Source organism: Piliocolobus tephrosceles, chromosome 6 (assembly GCF_002776525.5).
Source record: "Piliocolobus tephrosceles isolate RC106 chromosome 6, ASM277652v3, whole genome shotgun sequence".
Classification (NCBI taxonomy): domain Eukaryota; kingdom Metazoa; phylum Chordata; class Mammalia; order Primates; family Cercopithecidae; genus Piliocolobus; species Piliocolobus tephrosceles.
In genome coordinates this window covers 49,490,778-49,507,598 of record NC_045439.1, presented here as the reverse complement: position 1 = coordinate 49,507,598, position 16,821 = coordinate 49,490,778, and positions in this window count along the sequence as shown.

Below are 16,821 nucleotides of genomic sequence, written 5' to 3'. Positions count from 1 at the left end.
ACTGGAGTGCAGTGGTGTGATCATAGCTCACTGCAGCCTCAAACTCCTGGACTCAAGCAAGTTATGTGCCACAACACCTGTTTTTTGTTTGTTTGTTTGTTTGTTTGTTTGTTTGTTTGTTTGAGACAAAGTATCTCTATGTGGCCCAGGCTTGTCTTGAACTTCTGGCCTCAAGCAATCCTCAAGCTGTCTTGACCTCTCAAATTGCTGGGATTATAGGCATGGGCCATCATGCCTGGCCACAAGACTCTTTTTACAAACAAGCTCTCACAGGAACTAATAAAGTGAGAATTCACTCATTCCGCAGCCTCCCACGCCAGAGAAGGCATCAGTCTATTCATGAGGGATTCACTCCTATAGGCCCCACTTCCCTTAGGCCCCACTTCCATTAGACCCCACCTCCAACACTGGGGATCAAATTTCAACATGAGATTTCAAGGGCACAAATATCCAAGCTATAGCACCATTTTTATAATGTCTGCCTTGTAACACAGACTTCAGGTTGGTTTTTTGTTTGTTTGTTTTTCACATACATTCTTCTCAGCCTATGTGGAGCCCCAAATAATGAAGAGTTTTTTGAGTAAGAACTTACTCTCAGTGGTATATATTCTACATTTTGGGAGACTGGTGGACCTCAAAGACCAAGATTAGGCAAGAACAGATTCTCCTAAGAAATGGGAAGGAAGGAAGGAAGGAAAGAAGGAAGGGAGGGAGGGAGGGAGGGAGGGAGGGAGGGAAGAAAGGAAGGATGACAGGCAGGAGAGTCCTGGAGTAAATAGAATAGGGAAACACTTAAGTAGAATGTTCTGAAATAAGCTTGAAGGAGCTTTTTTTAAATAAAAATGGTAGAATAGCATTTATTGACATTTTTTAACAGGTTAATTTGTGTCATATTACAAGTATATAGACATACCTGAGTTGGCTTGCTATTATAACACTTACATCCAAATTTAAACAATACAGAAAAAAACCCACCAGCTTAACTCTTACACAAGGTTCACAATTTGTATTCATGAAGTGTTCACTCTTGTCACCACCATCTCTTCTTCCTTGTGTATCTCAGCCTCTATCATGTGCCACTTTCTGGGCATTTAGTTAGCACTTGCCCCTCTACGGGGGCTTTTTTCTTTTCTTTTTGGAGATAGTATGGCATACACAGATCTCTTTTGTGCCTGAATCGCCATCTACAAGTTCTGTAAATATGGGCACATTTTTAGTATCTTTAAGTATCAGTTCCCATATGTGTAAAATGAGAGAATGGTTCACACTACCTGGCAGAATGGATGACAGTATTAAGTAAGTAAATGCTCTGGAAGCCATGGCTATCCCACGTCAGACACTCAAAACAGGCCAGTTACCATTTTTGTAAATAAACTGTAGAGCCCTGGAGGCAGAGACTGTGTCACTAACCTTTTTATACCCCTAGCACCTCTCCCAGTATTCAGCACATGCTCCACAAATGCTTGCTGTGGCAGTGCTCTGGCTGCCGACCATTAGGCTATTTCTATGGGTTTTTTTTTTAGAAAGTTTTGTTGCCTACTTTCGCCGAGGAAATTTACAAGCAGATGTCACATGAAACTTCTTTTTTCCATCACTTACACAGTCACACAAACACATTCACACAGACTTTTCCCACTTCCAAATGGTGCTAGTTGAAACTTATGTACATTTACTAAAGGGAGAAACAACCTTCTGAGAATTAAGGCAGTGACAGAAAGGCAATCTGATGCAAGAAAGCAAGTTGGGGGTGGGGCGGATTTATATGTATATGTGCCACCCCTTTTCATGGTCTTGCAAACTGTAAGTGAGGTATGAGGAAATCCTTAATAAACCTTACAATTAATATGATTTCCTTCTTTGGGGAAGACATCTTTACCATTCCTTTTATAAAAAGAAATATAACAATGAAGTAGGGTTGGGGGGTGGATATATATAGCCAAAGGCACAGTGATGCCTTAGAGAGGGGATGAAAAGTTGAGTGACTCACACACCCTTGGCCGAGTTTGAGAAGATATCACCAGTGTTTCCAAAAGATGTGCCCAATGTGTGTCCTTCCCTCTCTTGAAATGGAGCCTGCGATTCCAAAACTGCCCCTGGTCTCCTTTTCTGTTCTGCTGAGTAGAGGAGATGCAATGGTGAAATAAGCCACAGACTTAGAAAATCAAAAGAAGCACAGCCAAGTGACCAGGCTTAAGATTGAAGCCCGCATTCCCCAAAGCCATTGCTCCAACCTCACTTAAAGGTGCAGCATACATGACCTGCCTCAGAGTTGGCCCCTGCAAGTGACACCCCACTAACACTACATGAAGGTCTGGCTGGGTCAGCCCTCCCTGTGGATCAAGGTTTGCCAATCTGCAAGCTGTCCTGTTTCTGACAGAAGGAACAAACTTCCTGGAAGTGGCAGCTATTAACGCATGATTGTAATAATGCCTGCCTTGGGGTAAGACTGTAGTTTTAGAAAGACTGTCATATACACATTTCCTTGCATCTCAAAAGATCTAGGCCATAACCAGGGGCTTCTCCTAGTGGTTCAAAGGAACTCAAGGTTTAGAGCAGCTTGGTCTCATAGTCACCACTCTAGAATTTTCTGACTGGTTACCTTTGTCTGGAAAAGTTTTGTCCCCTTTGTCTGAGTGACTAGGTGGTTTGGAGGTTTTTTTAATTACTTTTCTTCGTTTTTTTTTTTTTTTTTTTTTTTTGAGACAGAGTCTCACTCTGTCACCCAGGCTGGAGTGCAGTGTCACGATCTTGGTCACTGAAACCTCTATATCCTGGGTTCAAGCGATTTTCCTGCCTCAGTCTCCCAAGTAGCTGGGATTACAAGCACCCACCACCACACCTGGCTAATTTTTTTTGTTTTTAGTAAAGACAGGGATTCACCATGTTGGCCAGGCTGGTCTCAAACTCCTGACCTCAAGTGATCCACCCACCTCAGCCTCCAAAAGTGCTGGGATTACAGGCACGAGCCATCACACCTGACCCCTGTCTTTTTATTCTCTAACTATTATGGAATCTTTCACAGAACAGAAGTCTTTAAATTTGGTGAAGTCCAATTTATCCATTTTTTCCTACTATGCCTCATGTTTTTGATGTCAAGTTTCAGAACTCTTTGTCTGGATCTAGATCTCCAAGATTTTCTCCCCCTTTTTTTCTGAATGATTTTTTAAGTTTTGGGTTTTACATTTAAATTTGTGAATGAAAGAAAACTTTTAGACAATAACCGTTCTACTCTGGTGTAACACCATAGAAGAAAAAACAACTGTGGACCCACCCTCACCTATATTCCAGCAAAGACTCATGGGAGAGCCTAGACTTCGATCCTTACCATGCTACAATGAGGCAGTCAAACCCCCTGCCAGGGTGGTATCAGAGATACCAAGTAGGGAGCCAAGACTTTAATCATTGCCAGCCAGTAAATAGCCTGCTTTCTCCTCCTCTCCTGACCTCCACCATGTCAGCAGAGACAACGTGGGGAGCCTGTACTTCTATCCCTGCCAGGTACTAAGGAGGCACTCCTCTTTCTCCCTACTGTGGTAATGTTGGAGGAGGCCTGTGGAAAGCCAGGACTTCCATGATCACGCAGTACTAACAAGGTCACCCTGACTGCCCTGTCAGTGGGGACCACATGGAGAGCTAGAACTCCCATCCTCACCCAACAGTCATGAGGAACACTTTTTCCTCAGTCGTTAACTGAGGCTGAGAGGGAAACCTGGGCCTCTACCTCTACTGGCAGTAATAAGGCAATGCCCTCCCTTCCCCTGGCAGTGTGGTATCCAATAAAGCTAGTTAAAACAGAAGGTTTAAATAAGACTCAGGGTCCCATAATGTAATCCAAAAATGTCCAGGTTTCAATTGGAAATCACTTGTCAAGAACCAGGAAGATCTCAAACTGAGTGAAAGAAAGCAATCAAAATGTGCCAAAACCAAGATGACAGATGACAGAGATGCTAGGATTACCTGACAAGAATTTTGAAGCAGCTATGATGATAATAATGCTTCGTCAATTATGAACATCTTGAAACAAATGAAACAATAACAAACTTCATCAAGAAGAAGAACCAAATGGAAATTTTACAACTGAAAAATACAATAACCGCAAAAGCTCCGTGGATGGTTTCAACAGAGGAAAAGAGGAAGCAGAGGAAATAATCAGGGAACTGAAAGACAGATCGACAGAAATGACCAAATCTGAACATTAGAGAGGAAATAGATTGAAACAAAAATGAACAGACCCAAATTTTCCAGGGAAAAAGTATTGAAATGTAAGTAGTCTTGAGCTGTAAGAGATTGTGAACCCCTGCAAGGGTGGTGGGCCTGGACTGAAAGAGATATGGTAATCACAGTTCTGGAAGAGTAGCTTCTATTTTCCATCTGCTATATTCCCCTCAATGGCTGGCCAAACAAATTGTTCTATTACCTTGGTCTCTCTTTGTCCAGTGGACAAGGTAAAATAATAAATGAAAGATGAGTAAACAAAGCAAAAGAATATGAAAATTAATATCTTTCATCTTGAATATGGCATCAGAATTTGACAGGGTTAAGTTCACCAAGAAGGAAAGAATCATTGGTATTCAGGAGGTACTGACACTAAAACCTGTAGCTGTTGAGTAGTATCCCTCACTTTTGTATCTAACCTTTACAAAATCCTCTCACAGCTACCACTTCTTTAGTAAATGCAGATTTGATGGACCCAACTTTCACCAAACTTCCTTAACCACTGTCATTACCAGAACATCCAGAGTTTCTTGTAAGGTGAAAAACTGAATTATTGAAGAGTGGAAAAGACATTATATAGTCCTCTTTCTCCAGAAGAAAGTCATATGTTATAAAATGTCAGACAGCATGAAACAAAGATACACATCAAATGAATGAAAACTCCCCTCAGTCAGCATAGGGCTGAATAAGAGTGAATCTCCCAACATGCATCTAGACCCTGAGCTCTCACAGAAGCTTTGGGATGGGTGCCATCAACACTGACAGAGAGTCTGGGTGCTTTTTTTCCCTTCACAGACACAAGAGTTCTTTTAGGAATTACTCCTAGCAAGCTACCTGTCTTAGACTTTTCAGAGAGAGCATGTTTCATAAAGGGATAGGGGAAGATTTGCCATATTTTTCACCTCTAAAAAAACTTCCTCTCCAAAATGGTGGTGTTAGCAAAACTCCCTGTGCAGAACATTCGCTCTCAACTCTAATTATAGATCTGAAATTCAGGCAAAATGAAAACAAAGAGATTCTGGAGGAGCCATAAGAAAGTGTCACAAGTTAATTCAGTGTGATTTCCTTCCTTGCCTCCTTGTTTGCAAGAGATCATTGAGCAAGGAGGAACTGCATTAGTTTCATACAGATTAACGTGGACAGACCCAGGCTAAGGAAAATTGTGGGGCAGAATTTATTCTTGGGGGATGCTTGGCATCTTCTGACTTCCTTGCATCCCTCTGGCACCAACAACATTCCCTATTGCACAGTGTTCCGTTAACCTCTTACCGCTTCCTGTGCCAATCGCTCATTGTCTCTGACTCTGACCACCACCAGGTAGAAACACCAGGCATCATCCAGATTTTGGATGCATCACTCACTTCTCTGTCCCATGAAAACCTCCCCATTGTCTCTCTCCTGCTCTAAGGTGCCATAAAAGGGTAGCCAGCTTATTGGCAAAACCCAGATAAATGTGTTCTAATTAAACTGAAATAAGCCTATATGTGTTGCCTCTCTCAGGGCATGTGTATATTAATAGAGTGCAGGTGTCTCGTCTGCAGGAAACAAATTCCTAAAGATGGAATTTCAGATTTCACAGGCAGGACAATATGAGAAATATTTAGAGGTAGCTCTTGACTCACGCTTAAAAGGCAACCACCTGATCGTCTCATGCCTCAAGACTAACACTGTGTGTCAAGACTTTGAAAAAGGAAGAGTAATAAACCCCAAATTGTGCATCCTTCAGGAAAACCCTGAAGTGTCAATTAGGAAAAAAACAGGAAAAAACTAGATGAGAAGTCAGGAAAATATTTGTGTGATGTTTCACTTTATGGGAAAACAAAGTATTAAACTGTAGATAACGTTAGAACTGAAAAAAAAACCCTTGCAATCAACTGTTTTCACCTCCCTCATTTTACAGAGGAAAACAATGAAGTCCAAAGACTTGCTCAAGATTACACCATGAATCTGTGTCAGAACCAGAATTAGAATTCAGGTCTCTGTGACTCCCAGTCCAGTGCTGCTTCTAGTACACTTCATTAGTATCCAATTTCATGGATGGTCACTTCACACCTGTATCTGGTTAGATACCCAGAGGCAAGAAAAATAATTTTCCAATGCCTTTATCCATACATCATGCATCATCACATTTGAATTGTGAATTGTTTACACTTCAATTCATCCCTTTCTATTTATAGAACTAAAAGAGAATCTCAAATCAATGTTGACAAAATTACCATCTGACAAAGACCAATCTAAAAGGAAAGACCCGGGGCTAGGTAGGTTCTCTAAAATGCATGTGCAGATGTGATGGACAGCTGGCTTGAGGACGTCAATTTGGAAACTATTCCATTAAAAATGAGAAATGATAGTGCAAATAATATAAAAATAAAATTAGTTATTTCCACATAGCTGGGAGAAAAAAAACAATCCACTGCATCAAACAGAGATGGGTAACTCCCATCCTTCCCTTTGAATATCAGATCATGTCATCCTGCCTGGGAGAGCTCCAATTGCTGGAGATCTGTGGCTCCTCCGATCACTGGTTGCCAATTATCTCACAGCTGTTTCTCTTTCAAAGGAAACACCCCAAGCCCTGCTCTGTCTTTACATTAAATAAAGCACAAAGCACAATGCAAGAGAGAGCCAAAAATGCCCTAAGGAAATAGTTCAAGCTTGGGATAACACAATCAGCATTAATCTTCCCAGTCCCCCTGTGTGGGCAAAACTCTTTAGGTGAGGTAGGAGAGCTGAACTATCGTCTGCAGTGTAGACTTAAAGCAATACAGGAATAGGATCAGCAAATCTACTTATTTACTCTTGACAATCGCCGGTGTCCTTGAAAGAAATCTCATTCATTCTCTGGTCCATCTCACTGCCTTGCTGACTTCGTTAGAAAATTCCTATCTTTTATGGGGAACGTGTCCACCTTATAATACCTTCCCCCAGTTTCCCATCATATAACTTGAAGACAAAAACTGCACCATCAACTTGCTAGAGTTTAGTGGGGTTGGTTATTTGGAGTTGTTTTTGTTGTTGTTGTTATTTTAAGTAAAGCTTTCCACAGTTTTCATGATGAAAATATCTCAGTTTTTGTTCTCTGATGGATTCTTCCGTCTCTTTATCCCTTCTCAAAATATTGTAATTTCTGGATAAACCAACACAGACACCTGCTTCGAATCATAAGCTATAGATAGTGTGATCAAATGTTCTAATTAGGCAACTTGATTTTTTTCACAGTCATAGTTTTGACATCTTTTCATATCCATGTATACAAATTTGTAGGTAGGATGACAATATACTTTATCCAAACAAAGATACTGTTGAATGCCCGGAGATGCTATGAATAATTCAGTAGGACGACCATGAACTGGAGGGGTTCTGGGTGAATTAGAACATTTGGGACCAGGTGTGGTGTCTCACACCTGTAATCCCAACACTGTGGGAGGCTGAGGCAGGTGGATCACTTGAGGTCAGGAGTTCAAGACCAGCCAGGCCAACATGGTGAAACCCCATCTCTACTAAAAATACAAAAATTAGTTGAGCATAGTGGCAGGTGCCTGTAATCCCAGCTACTTGGGAGGCTGGGGCAGAGATCGTAGTGAGCCGAGATCATACCACTGCTTTAAAAAAAAAAAAAAAAAATTGGTCAAGCTATCTATAGACCTTGATTTGAAACTGATCTCTCTGTGTGTATATTAGAGAGAAGTTTTGCTCTTCTGATGCAATACATATTCCTTCCTCTCTTTTCTCTGAAGATTTGAAAACTCCACTACCATGGGAAAATAACATTCTCCCATTTTCCTGCTGAAATGAACCTCAGAAGGTTAATAAGGGAAAGTTCTCTCCTATTTACTTTTTTTTTTTTTAACAGAGTCTTGCTCTGTTGCCCAAGCATGATCTTGGCTCACTGTAGCCTCTGCCTCCCAGGTTCAAGCAATTCTCCTGCCTCAGCCTCCCTAGTGGCTGGAATTATAGGCGTGTGCCACCACACCTGGCTAATTTTGGTATTTTTTAGTAGAGATGGGGTTTCACCACACTGACCAGGCCGGTCTTGAATTCCTGACCTCAGGTGATCTGCCCACCTCGGCCTTCCAAAGTGCTGGGATTACAGGCATGAGCCACCACACCTGGCCTCTCCCATTTACTTTTAAGTAGAGCAAGTTTGGTATCTCATCCAAAGACTTCACAAATTGTTGGGTAGCTCATGATTTACAACACAATCCTCCTAAGCCCATACACTATGTGATAACTAAACCAAGTAGTGACTGCTTGGTCTCCTACTTGGTCTCCTTGCTTAATCAGTGAGGGCCTCTGCCTCTTGGATACTGCTTCTTCTCTTACTGAAAATAAGAGGAAATAAGAGGACAAAGCTGATACCTGTCAGCTGAGTGGCTGAGTCAGCCAAGAAGGGGTTGGCAGAAGAATCCTTTCAGCTCTGGCACCCTGCCATTTGTTTGTGAAAGGTCACTGGGTGTCATCTCCTCATTGAAATCAATGCAGATGGCTTCACACAAATATTGACAAAATGAAATAGAACCAAATGGGAAGAAAAACCTTAAGGGATTTGAGGTATACATAATCAATACTCTGTTAAAACCCTCCTTTTAAAATTGCATTAAGCATAAAGAATAAAATGAATCAGGAAGAAACAGCACCAATTATCTTTCATTGAGTGCACCTGGAGCAAGAAAAAGTCTTGCCACAAAAAATATATATCATTAAAATACCTTAACAATTCGAGCAGAAAAGCTTTGTTTAAAGAAGGTGATATTTTGTCCTAGTCACTAGGCGTTTGCCATCAGCCTTCATTTATATCAATTTTTATTTCTACAAATTCAAAGTCCAATTGAATGAGTGATGAAAGGTCATGTCCTTTGTTCTGTCCATTTTTAAAAAACTTTTAAAAGCAAAATATAAGGAGAGAAGCAGTTATTTTTAAAATTACTTTTTTATAATACCCAACTCATCTTCAGAGACAATTCCAACATTTTTTGTTCTTATGACAACAGTTTGTGATGTAGTGAAAAGAGCATGAGAGAGGTTCTGGCCCCTCTTTTGTCCCCCATTAACTAGGTTGTGGGAGGTGGGATGACAAGAATAATGGAGAGTGCTTAGTAAACTTTGAAACATTAACCTCTCTGGGTTCGGCTTTCTCATCTGTAAAATAAGCAAGCATACTGGTGTCTCCAAGAATACCTCTGGAACATGCAGCTACACATTTCATAACAAAGCAAGCAGTATGCCTGTTATTTCTCACACATCAAAAGTCAGCCCATAGTCAGTAAAAGTCACCATGTAGTTCATTGTCTCTGCATAGAGGGATTACTGGTTCTCTAAATTTGGAAGTGTAACCATCCAGGCTGACTTCTTTTTTTTTTTTTTTTTTTTTTTTGAGATGGAGTCTCGCTCTGTCACCCAGGCTGGAGCGCAGTGGCCGGATCTCAGCTCACTGCAAGCTCCACCGCCCGGGTTCACGCCATTCTCCTGCCTCAGCCTCCCGAGTAGCTGGGACTACAGGTGCCCGCCACCTCGCCCGGCTAGTTTTTTTGTATTTTTTAGTAGAGACGAGGTTTCACCCTATTAGCCAGGATGGTCTCGATCTCCTGACCTCGTGATCCGCCCGTCTCGGCCTCCCAAAGTGCTGGGATTACAGGCTTGAGCCACCGCGCCCGGCCCAGGCTGACTTTGTTACAGAAATTACGTGGCAAGCACTCCTTGGCCAGAAAGGCTGCATAGAATCAGGCATTCTACACACTTGCCTCCTGCTTGTACACAGCTATAAAAGGGTTGTTGCCCCCTAATGAAGCCAGGTCCTCCTTAAAGGCTCCCTCATGAGTAACCAACCAATAGCAGAGCTTTTTCTCTTACTTGATGATATTTGTGATATTAACTGAGAGACAGGGTACAGAAAGTTTGAGCCTGATTATTAGTCATCCATTTTTCTTCTCTAACTTCTGAACTAAGAAAAGACACAGAAGAATGAGGGAAGATCAGCATGTCAGCTTTATTACTGGTAAAGTAATGGAGAAGACAGCTTGGATCCGCAGCCACAAATGAGCTTTGAATACTTTTCCCTATGCACTGAATTGCCAACCCCAAACTTCAGAAACACAGTTTCCCAGGTGAGCACACAGCAATCAAGGGGCAGAAAGGGTGCATCTGAAAGAGAGAAGGAAGTTGAGGCCTCAGGTTCACACTCATAACCGGACCTCACAACTTTGATAAACCTCTCTTGGGGAGGAGTGAGTGAGGGTGGTAGAGGAAAGGATAGAAATTACCTTCCCATGATTTTTCCTTCTTGGAGTCAAATGTAAATTGACTTCTTGTAAATTCCCTGAGGATGTCTCTGTTTTGTTCACAGCTAAATCCCAAGTCTGTAGATTTCAACAGATATCCACTAAAATATGAATGAATAGAAACAGGAGAACTAGGGAATACAGTTTTCCCTAACAGTAAGAGGTTCTTTGAAATTATTTCTACAGCACAACTAGCTACCAAGGGTGCCTTGGTGCCTAAAAAGGGTACGTCATCAAGGCACCCAAGATACTCAAGGGTCTTAGAGAGACTGTAGAGAGAAGTTCACTGGATTCCAAGGCATTAAAGTGGGTTCTTGTTCAGGATTAGGCAGAGGATGGCAAGTTACAAATCTTCTGAACTCTAGTTTTATCACCTATAAAAATGGCCCCTTCTAACATTATTATTTTTAAAGTCTAGATAACAAAGACTGAGAATAGGTGCTGGCAGGATAGCATATATTTCCTGTCAGCCCTACGGCCCAGATCCCCTCACATTCAGATGTTGTTCTATTTTCTGTTATTGCCATTACTTTACCATACCCATATATCCTGTTTCTCGAGACATAAACTAACTGGACAAGTTCCTGTAAATTCACAATAATTGCTAATTTATTCCTATATTAGAAATGCTTTGCACTAGTTTGGGGAAGAAAAATATCCAATTTAAAATTAGGATCTTGTCTTTGAAAGTAATGGTATTAAAGTCAATTCTTAATATCAAAAATAGATTTAAAAGTAAGTTTGGATTAAATCAGCAGTATTTGTACTTGGAATAGACATTGGGAACTATGACAGCATCTTTGCAAAGATCTAAATATTATTAAATTTCAATTTTCTTCTCTGAATTACAGACACGCCGAATGCAGACCTCAATTTAAGCCTTCTCAATTTTCTTTTTAAAATTTCATACCAAATAGATATTCTCCAAGGAATGTTCAGCATATTCATTTTACCTTCTCTGTTAGTAATTTCACGTGCAAAAAGATGGACCATTTGCTAAGCTTAAAGAACATACTAATGAAACTACAAGTTAGAAGCAGGCATGGATCAGATGTATTTTACTTTCTAATGGCCATTACAGCTATACAAAAAGGATAAGGCTACAGAGATGGATTTGAAGGTTCATAGGGAATATAAAATCATGATTCCCCTCCAAGCCAATATTCTAGATAGGATAGGAGCCATTCTGTAACTTTTGTGTCCCAGAAAATAACTCCCCTCATCTGCAAATACTGGCAGCACCGCTGGTTCAGATCTTCCATTACACTAGACCAGTGGTTCTCAACCAGATTTTGAGATTTTGAGTCCCTTTCTCCCCAGGGAACATTTGGCAATGTCTGAGACATGTTTGGTTGTCACAGCCAGGAGAGACGTCTATGTGCTATTGGCATCTAGTGGGTAGAGGCAGGTAGGCTGCTAAACATCCTACAGTGCAAACGACATTCCCCTACGATAAAGAATTATCTATACCAAAATGTCAATGCTTCCTTGGTTTGGAAAGTCTGCACTAGACTCAGTATTGGGAAGTCTTCTGGATTTGTGCTGTGGGATGACTTGGGGAGGAGTTGTAGGAGGGATAAGTCTTCTGTTGAGCCTTAACAAGATGGGTATGATTTGGGCCATGGAGGGGCATTCCAGGAGAGAATTTTAATGGACAAAAAGGGCTGTAAGCCAATACATACATGGAATGTTGAGGGAAAAATGATCAAGCCAGCTTATCCAAAAGGAGAGTCCATATTGGTATACAAAGCAGTGAAGCAAGATTTGGGAGAAATTTACACATGTTACATTAACATTTTGAGCTTTAGCCTTACATTTAGCAGCACAAAATTGACAACTTTACAACAGGAAATTAATAAATATTTTACCCGCTTTTTTTTTTTTTTGAGATAGAGTTTTACTCTTGTCGCCCAGGCTGGAGTACAATAGCACTATCTTGGCTCACCGCAACCTCCGCTTCCCATGTTCAAGTGATTCTCCTGCCTCAGCCTCCCGAGTAGCTGGGATTACAGACATTCACCACCATGTCCGGCTAATTTTTGTATTTTTAGTAAAGATGGGGTTTCTCCATGTTGGTCAGGCTGGTCTCAAGCTCCCAAACTCAGGTGATCTACCTGCCTTGGCCTCCCAAAGTGCTGGGATTACAGGCGTAAGCCACCATACCTGGCCTTTATCCACTTTTGAAATGTAACTGCCTTGATCTAGTCATAGTAATCACATTGTATATTGACTACTATAAAAAGTAAAATACAGACTAGAGATGGAAAGGCAGGAGAAAAAGAGGTCATAATAATAGGTTATCATAATACAAATACAGGAGCCAAAATTACAATAATGATGGTCAGAAGGAAGAAAAAGGACAGAAAAGGAAAGGAAAAGAAAAGGAGAAAAGAAAGGAAAAGAAAAGAAAAAGATATCACAGAGGATAAAAGATCTGGCTATTTCTCAGAAAGTTTGCTGAGGTAAATGAAGAAACTTGGAGGTGGGAAGCTGAGACTCAAAGACCCAGGAACATACTGAAGGTGAAGGTCTGGGCAGAAAGTGAGTCAAGGACCAGACTGGTGATAAAGGCCAAAGAATGGCACTGAATAAAAACTCAGAGTAATGCAGCATCAAGTCACATACTAACCAGGTGAACAGCAATAAATTATTGTCTCCCCAACATCACATGCACATTCCTACTTCTGATCCTTTTCTCATGAGAATTAGCACCTCTAATACTCTCCCCTCTGTCTCCACTCCTCAAGTAAGACCCATCTTTGAAGACCAGCTGAAAATGCATCTTCCTTATCAATACTCTTTTTGTTACTGCACAGCAAGAATATAGAAGATTGCCCAATATTCAGTCTAGAATAGTTCAAAAAGATTTGAACCTAAGGAGACACAAATAATAGTTACAGGTTAGAGATATATCCTAGGACATAAGCAGACACAGGTCGGAAATCCAGTAGCCAAACAGCTCAACACCAAGAAAACCTACACACCAAAGACAGGCAGCCAGAAGACTCTCAAGCAGACAGAGGAAAAAACAAAGGGGTAATATAAGAAGTAGTGTTCAGTGGCAACAAAAGCCAAAATTGACAAATGGGATCTAATTAAACTAAAGAGCTTCTGCACAGCAAAAGAAACTACCATCAGAGTGAACAGGCAACCTTCAGAATGGGGGAAAATTTTTGCAATCTACTCATCTGACAAAGTGCTAATATCCAGAACCTACAAAGAACTCAAACAAATTTACGAGAAAAAAAAAAACAACCCCATCAAAAAGTGGGCAGAGGATATGAACACACATTTCTCAAAAGAAGACATGCATACAGCCAACAGATACATGAAAAAATGCTCATCATCCCTGGCCATCAGAGAAATGCAAATCAAAACCACAATGAGATACCATCTCACACCAGTTAGAATGGCAATCATTAAAAAGTCAGGAAACAACAGGTGCTGGAGAGGATGTGGAGAAATAGGAACACTTTTACACTGTTGGTGGGATTGTAAACTGGTTCAACCATTGTGGAATACAGTATGGTGATTCCTCAAGGATCTAGAACTAGAAATACCATTTGACCCAGCCATCCCATTACTGGGTATATACCCAAAGGATTATAAATCATGCTGCTATAAAGACACATGCACACGTATGTTTATTGTGGCACTATTCACAATAGCAAAGACTTGGAATCAACCCAAATGTCCATCAGTGACAGACTGGATTAAGAAAATGTGGCACATATACACCACGGAATACTATGCAGCCATAAAAAAGGATGAGTTCGTGTCCTATGTAGGGACATGGATGCAGCTGGAAACCATCATTCTCAGCAAACTATCACAAGAACAGAAAACCAAACACCAGATGTTCTCACTCATAGGTGGGAATTGAACAATGAGATCACTTGGACACTAGAAGGGGAGCATCACACACCAGGGCCTATTATGGAGAGGGTGGAGGGGGGAGGGATGGCATTGGGAGTTATACCTGATGTAAATGATGAGTTGATGGGTGCTGACGAGTTGATGGGTGCAGCGCACCAACATGGCACAAGTATACATATGTAACAAACCTGCATGTTGTGCACATGTACCCTAGAACTTAAAGTATAATAAAATAAAAAAAAAGAAAGAAAAAAACCACAAAACTTCAAATCCCAACACCCCCCCAAAAAAAAGAAGTAGTGTTCAGTCACAAAGGGGAAGAAAAATGTTAAGACGAGTGTGATCAACAGTCCAGTGTAATTGAGTGTCCTAGTTAAGAACGGGAGTTTCAGGGAGTCAGACAGACCAGGCTTGAATCCTGGCCTATTGTTTTCAGATCATCAGCACTTCATTAACTTTCATGGGTTGTTTGCTGAGCTATAAAATGGAGAGAACTATATCCACCTCATAGGATTATTGTCATTAAATATCACAGGATTCGTGTCACATAAATGCAAAAGAAAAAATGTTAAGGTGTTTTTTTCTTTTGTCTTTGATTACATGGCATTTGTCTTAGTCCCCTGCTTCACAAATTTTAATGTTCACATTTAACACATGAAGATTTTGCTGAAATGCCGATTCTGATTCAGTAGGACTGGGTAGAGCCTGAGACTCTACACTCCTGACAGGCTCTGCAGCTGCGGCGGCTGCTGTGTAAACCATGCTTTTAGCTGCAAGACCCTAGTGAATTGAAATATATTCGGCTTCTGACATTCAAAACTAGGATTTTGGAATGAGACTGTAGACACGTAAGCAGGTTCAGTAGCTAGACCCTATCGTTTAATGTAAATTCCGTCCAGATTTGAAGAGGAAGGGGGAAGTCAATTTCTTTCCTCCCCTTGAGGATTGTGGGAAGAGGATGTCAGAGGTAGCTGAGCAAAGTGGGGAAATGCATGCCTCAGTGCTGGTATCTTCCCCCCCAAAAGGGAGAGGTGCACCAGATAAGTAAGGGTAATACTGAGGAGAAGAGTTTGCTTTCTGAAGCTGCCCTGGGTTTCTGTGTTGGTTTGATAGGGTTCCAGAATAGCTGAGATTCTGGCATGGAAGGGATTCAGGGAGGATCTTCATAACAGTAGTGAAGTGCTCCAAAGCAAACATCCTTGGGCTGAGGCCAAATGAGGGTCACAGCTAGACCCCAAAGCAGTCCCTAGATCAGCTATAGAGAAGTGAAGCTAAGTCAACCAAGGAGCATGACCACAGCCTGCCAGAGCAAAAGAGAAGAGCCACCAACTGTAGCCATCAATGTCAGCAGAGCAAGCAGCACCCCAGTGCACAATGGGCGTTGGCCTGGAGACCAGAAGAAAGGACATCACCGCTAACGACCATGGGTCTTCCATGTTGCCCTAAGATCATGTAAAGCCACCCTCTCCCTGCATATCCCTAAACAACATTTCAGAAAAGAAATCTCAGAGTGAGGAAGGGCAGAAGGCAATCTGAGAAGCTGAGCATTTCTATCCAATAGAGACTCAATACTGTCTAAGAGAGTCATTTAATTAATGGAGTTGGACTAACTTGGAATTGAATTAGCCAGTTAAATCATTTTCCCCAGTGGGCTGGGAGCTGGGGAGAATGCCAGACTTCTTAGAGACAAAATAAAGATATTACTGTTTGGACGAACGGAGGCAAGATGGTGCACATCTGGGTTCTTCATCCCCCCTCCCAACTTTTCCCGCGCGCGCGAAAATGCAGCCGGCGCCCAGGGAAGGTGCAGACCAACTGGGCATGCGCCAGGTGATGTCAATCTGAAGAGACCAAGATTTACCTGGTCGCACCTGCGGAACGCCCCTGACACGCCCATGCCCCACCTATTGCCCTCCCGCTCCTAGAAAAGCCGCTCTCCGCCATTGAGCCACGTGGACTTCCCAGCTTCCCAGTCCTGTCGGGATGTCGGAACTCCGTCCGAGAGCTTGCGGGAGGGGAACTCTGCTGGCCTTCTTTGCCGGAGGCCGACAGACTTCTTCTCCACACCTTAGGTTACTAAAATAAACTTGCAGTTTTGCTCCTGACCTTTGCCTACTCGCTGGTTCTTTTGTGCTCGCTCTGGTGGTCTTAGAAAAACAAGACAGATGGTGCCGAAACCCGGGAGGAGACCCCCCCTCAGGGCCCCCAGGGTCCGGGGAGCCTCCTCCTCCTCGTTCCACGCCACGGATGGACCAGGACCTGAGACCCGCTTCGCTCACTCTCACGGCCTCTCTGGGGTAAGTGCCCTTGTCTCCTCTTTACCTCCCTCGGCCAGAAATCCTGTGCAGGTCCGAGGTCCATTTTGAGCCACCAAGTGGCTTGGGAGAGCCTTGCAGGATGGAGACGTCCGCCTGAAGGTAATCTCCACCTTGGCTTCAAGAGCCTCCAGTCT